The sequence below is a fragment of the Trichogramma pretiosum genome, unplaced genomic scaffold (assembly GCF_000599845.2).
Source record: "Trichogramma pretiosum strain Unisexual culture from Peru unplaced genomic scaffold, Tpre_2.0 scaffold79, whole genome shotgun sequence".
Classification (NCBI taxonomy): domain Eukaryota; kingdom Metazoa; phylum Arthropoda; class Insecta; order Hymenoptera; family Trichogrammatidae; genus Trichogramma; species Trichogramma pretiosum.
In genome coordinates this window covers 473431-479662 of record NW_019641700.1, presented here as the reverse complement: position 1 = coordinate 479662, position 6232 = coordinate 473431, and positions in this window count along the sequence as shown.

Below are 6232 nucleotides of genomic sequence, written 5' to 3'. Positions count from 1 at the left end.
TCCAGATTTGATATCAGATCTGATATAAGTTCAGGTGAATGCACATCAGATCTTAAGCCCTATTTTGTATCAGAATTTGCATACGATTGTAATGAGCCCTTTTCCTGGCCCAATTACTTTTAATAATTAAATGAACTTACCGTTGTCTCCTATTTCATAGCGTAGTGTGTAGGGAGTTTACAATATTATTATAACATTCATATCTTTTTATGCACACTCTGATTTATTTTTTTTTGGTCCGTAATTATTTCTAATTTATAAAAACAGTATTAGCTTACTAATTGTAGTTATACTAAAAGATCTTCTGTGACGTAGTTGCTTGAATGTATGTAGGCCTCTACTTTAAAAAATATAAACCCTTTTGTTTTTACATACGGTCTATTCGTTTTTGAAATTTTATATATTTTTTATAATCAATTTATAATTTTCATGAATGAAATTTCATTTTGACATATGGATTTTATTATCGTGTGCTTTATTTTCAAAACTCCTTATTTTCTAATGTACATTTTTTTTTATTTTCTCATCATATAACTTTCCTCTATTTCTATATTCATTTATAGGATTTTTTTATTCCTTTTACACCATGATAATCAATTTTTTTTCATAATATAAACGTTTACAAAATATAGATATTTTTCTTTCTGTTGCTTTTTTATTACATGTTAATCTCGAGATAGATCGTGACCATTTATTTAGTCGAAATCCGCAAATATATGATCTCCTGTTGTATCTGGGGCCCCGCCACATATGGGACAGCTTGGCGCGTTATTTTCAAGATTCTCCTCCTGACATCGTATATTACGATCAAATACTGCTTTTACCTCACCATTGATTTTGAAAGTTACTTGCCCATCGGCCATGGTTACTGTTATCCAATCATTACGTACTGCATAATGAAAGTTCCTTGTTGTATGTATGTCATTGACATAAATGTACTCGTCCGACCCTGAATCGCTATCACTGCTGCCTTTGTTGTGTTCTACGCCGTTGTCTTCCTTAAGTGGTGCCAGTGTGCCCACATTACAATATAAACGTATTTGTTCAGTTCTCACCGAGCATATACAAAACACATACACATACATGGCAATAGCAACAGCTAGTGAGACGCGCGTATTTTGTTTTCGCGTTATTGAAGTACCTAGCATAAAGATCTACGCATGAAATTCGACACGCCGGCCGGCACGCGCCTTTGTTGCTTTTGACTTGTTTCTCGCGTCGTAACGTGTACTGTACGCGCGCTAACACCTTTCATCTCACGGCCATGTATGTGCGTGATTCCCAGTGTCGTTAAGATACTGTCGTTCGGCGGCTCTGAGCTGCACATCAGTCAGTCTAGCTTTGGCTACCATCACGATCACATCGAATCCATCCATTCAATTTCAATCGATTTTAATAAAGAGAGGTTTTTTATACATTTTTTCCTCTTAAAAACGCGTGTTTTATTTTATCAAACCCCTTACAAGTTGAATTACGAAAATTCAGATTAATTCTGAATTTTCGACGAAACAGTATTTGCTGTGCCACCCTATTGGTTGTATCGGCTCAATCACTTCGGCAGATGCTAAATTTGGTCCGCACGTTTTCGGTAATTTATTACAATTTAATTTGATGATTGACAAGAAAAATCTTTAAATCTACTTTTATCTTCACAGTGAAAACTATAAAAATTTTACTTCACTGGAACAGTTTAGTTAATGTATTGTCTATATATTGTAATGTTTATCTTCCGGGGTTCGGAATATTGCCACGTAAGAGGATTACAAAATAATGCATTCACACACTAGCACGCTAGGGTTGGGCGGAAATAACCAATGGTCTATATAGCTTTTTTGTTAAAAATTGTCCAAACTTTTAGAAAAAATGGGTTCCGAAGTGATCTGAGCACTCTGGAGGCTTCTGCAATAGAAATAATCAAGAAAAAACAAAAAACACTAAATCTAATCAAGTATGATCCGGACTTTCCTTTCCAAAACTATTTAAGAACATTCCTCAACATGTCAACTACTCCTTCGTAAGTTTTTATAAAGATTTGAGCCTTGGTTTGCCTTGAAGACGCTAAAATGTGTCTAAAAACGTGCAAAAAAGGCCCCTAAAACAGAGTATAGCCTTATATTTTTACATGTTACACATGCTAGGTAAATTAAAATCTTAAACATAAGTACATAAACTTAAAGAGCATAAAATAACCGTTAATTTGGTATATGTACAAAATCTCTGAGTCCTCTGAAACTGAAGATAGAGCTATTTGAAGTTTTACTGAACATTCAAGTATCATATCAACTGGTCTATGAAAATGACAGATTTAATGCTTTAATTCTCAGTAAAACTTCAAATAGCTCTATCTTCTGTTTTAGAGGACTCAAATACGTTACATCCCAGGAAAGACAAATGTTGTAGCTGACTGTTTATCACACAACCCAGTAATTGAAGGTATAAATGTAATGACGAGAGCTTGTCAAACCAACACAGCACCCTTAAATTACAGGCTGACAAGAAAATATAGCACTAAGCCGAAAATCAAAATGCCAATAATAGAACAAGAAATTGAAATACACGAGCCCGAGTCCGATCAGTTAATTTCATTGAATCACCATTAAAAGCTCCTGCAAACAAACGTCAGCAAAGAAATACAGGATAAATCAGTGTATCGATGCCTCCTAGCAACAAGATGCCAGTTCACACAGCAGAGCAGCATCATGCCAGTTCAGAATCTATTCGGCAAGATGCTACTTCAGCGCACCGTTCGGCAAGATGCTGCTTCAGCGCTGCGTTCAGCAAGATGCTAGTTCGTGGCCGCGTTCTGCATGATGCTACTTCGAGGCCCATATGATGAAAATAATAAAAATCAAAACTAGACTGTAGATTACACTTTGCGAAGACAATTTAAAACTGAACACGACAAATGTTGTAGCTGACTGTTTATCACACAACCCAGTAATTGAAGGTATAAATGTAATGATGAGAGCTTGTAAATTCAACACAGCACCCTTAAATTACAGGCTGACAAGAAGTGTACAGTTTTAAATTGTCTTCGCAAAGTATAATCTATAGCCGAGCTTTGATTTTTATTATTTTCATCATATGGGCCTCGAAGTAGCATCATGCAGAACGCGGCCACGAACTAGCATCTTGCTGAACGCAGCGCTGAAGCAGCATCTTGCCGAACGGTGCGCTGAAGTAGCATCTTGCCGAATAGATTCTGAACTGGCATGATGCTGCTCTGCTGTGTGAACTGGCATCTTGTTGCTAGGAGGCATCGATACACTGATTTATCCTGTATTTCTTTGCTGACGTTTGTTTGCAGGAGCTTTTAATGGTGATTCAATGAAATTAACTGATCGGACTCGGGCTCGTGTATTTCAATTTCTTGTTCTATTATTGGCATTTTGATTTTCGGCTTAGTGCTATATTTTCTTGTCAGCCTGTAATTTAAGGGTGCTGTGTTGGTTTGACAAGCTCTCGTCATTACATTCATACCTTCAATTACTGGGTTGCGTGATAAACAGTCAGCTACAACATTTGTCTTTCCTGGGATGCAACGTATTTCATAATCGAAAAGAGACATGGAAAATTGATAACGACTAACCCTTGAATTTGGATCGCTCGAATGTCTAAAATAGAGCAGTGGTTGGCAGTCTGTATATATGATAAATTTTCTTCCCAATAAATATGTCTTAAACTTAATTACAGTGAAAACAATAGCTAAAGCCTCTCTTGAGTATGTATCATATTTTGTTCAGCATCTGATAGTGCACGTGATACGTACCCAATTGGCATTTCTTTCTTGTCTTTTATCCGCGCTAGGTAACCTCCTATCGCTATTTTTGATGCAACCGATGTGACTATGTACTGTAAACTCGGGTCGGCTACTTATAGTACCGGACCTTTGCACAATAAGACCTTTAGCGTGTCTAAGGCGTTTTAAATTCTCTGTCCTTCTTTTGTCATTCGGTGAGTGGTTTTGCAATATCTGCAAAATTTCTTATGAATCTTCAGTAATATCCTGCTAGTCCCAATGCCTTATGTGCTTTATATTGCGTGGTGTTGGAAGTTTTCTTACCGCTTCCAATTTTCTAGGGTCGCATCTTACCTCATTTTCACTCAGTACATCCCCAGATATATTACCTCTGTCTTCAAAAAGATGCATTTTTCTGGTTGTAATTTGAGGTTTACCTTCCTTACTCTGCATAGAAATTATATGGCTTAGCGTAATGTTCTTTTTTTGTTTAAAAACAATTACGGCATCATCCAAATAAAGAAAAATATCTTTTTGTTGTAATCCCTTGAATGCTATATCCATACCCCTTTGAAAGGTTGCAAGTGAATTACATAACCCCATTGGCATATTAACAAATTGAAAAAGTCCAAACGTAATAAAAAATGCTGTTTTTTATCGATGTTCTTCTTTTTTTAAACACTGGTAAAATCTACTTGAGAGATAGAGCGTACTGATATATTTTGCATTGACGACGTGGTCAATTATGTCTAATTGTATGTTTGGTAAAGGATATCGATCTGGTTCGGTCATTTAATTGTTTATAATCAACGACTAGCCTGTATTTCTTATTTCCTTTTGTTCAAATCTTGCCAGTTATTTTAATTGTCGAGCAGTAAGTTACCGGAATTGACGCAGGTTACAATGCGCAAAGGACACTCGATATTAGACTCGCAAGTAGAGATCCGTTTTAGTTACGAAAAGATCAGATTAGCCTCGCGAGTCAAGCGATAAACATGTAAAAGCAAGTTCCCATTCTTAGCTTTTTCTGTTTTTTTTTTGCTGCTAGTTCTCGGGAAATAACTAAAATAAATAATATCTTTCGTTATCTTTCAGCTCTTTCAACAAATCGTTTGCAGTGACCATGCGTTTTTTCAAGCGGTCTATTTTTTGGTGAAGCATTCGATATTCTTTTCGAGAATTTTCAATGTAACGTTGAAAATGTGCCCATTTACTTTTTGAAGTAAAATCTGTCGCTGTAAACCATTCTGTTCGATGATCGACGACGAGTTTGATTTTATGAGTACTTTCTGTCGAGTCCCATGTTGAGGCGCTAAAAATGTAATCATTATGATATGGCATTTAATAGAATTCGTATTAGCGCGATAGTTTAAAAATAATAGTAGGTACACTTGTGCAGCAGTGCCCGGTTCAACTTGAAAATCAGAAATCGTCTCTAGTTCAATAACATTTTCATCTTGAACATCAGAAATTAATTCTAGTTCGATGTCATTTTCATCTCGAACATCAGAAATCGATTCTATTTCGCTGTCATATCTCTGGTCGTCTTCTAAATTACCGCATATAGAGGTAACTGAAATATCTATGTTCTCGTCGTGACTTCAAGAAAAACCAATAAGTCATTTATAATTTATTGGACAATAAATTTAAAATTTCGTATTATGAAGTTGAGTTTACCTGCATTGCTCACTCCCATCAATACTTTTCAACGCGACGATGGATGAGTGGTTGGTATCATCTTGAGCGTCTACTTCCATACACAGAGAAAGCGCCTCATTATAATCTCGATTAATGTCCGAGCATTCATTTCCGACCGGCATATGGGACAATAAATCGATGGGTACGGCTGGGATTGGCCAATTTTGCGAAGGAACGGCGTTTGGTTTTATTCGTCGTCGTACAATATTTTTTCGCTTCACATCATATAGATCTTTTGCAGTAAAATGATCGCTGCAAACGACAACATGTTTTTTTGGTTCTTTCTTCAGTCCTAAAATTTTCATCCAATTCTTGGTTTTCTCTTTATCTCCAGGAAACCTAAATTTAATTCTATTTTTATCTTTTGCATATTTCATTTAGCAAAATTACTCTTGAGTACATTTAAAAGATCTCCCCCCACGTCTACGAGCGGGGCTATCGAATTCAGATGCATAATAACGTCGTGATAGAACTCGATCGGAAAACAAAAAAATGAGCGCGCGACTGTAAGAATCGTCGAAGTCCACCCACGGTTCAATCCGAATATTTACTTACAGGATAAGTATATATAATATATCACGACGCTACATTTGGCACGATCCGTGAAAATTTAAAAACTTACTTGTGAAAAGATCTATTTTCATCAAATATCATTTGTGGCACACCACAAATCATGCAGTATCGGTTCGTTTCACTCATATTTTAAAGCAGACAATAAGTACAACAACAATCAAAAAAGAATGTTTTTAATTTTGTGGTAACCAGACAATAAAAAGATCAATAATCACTAACACA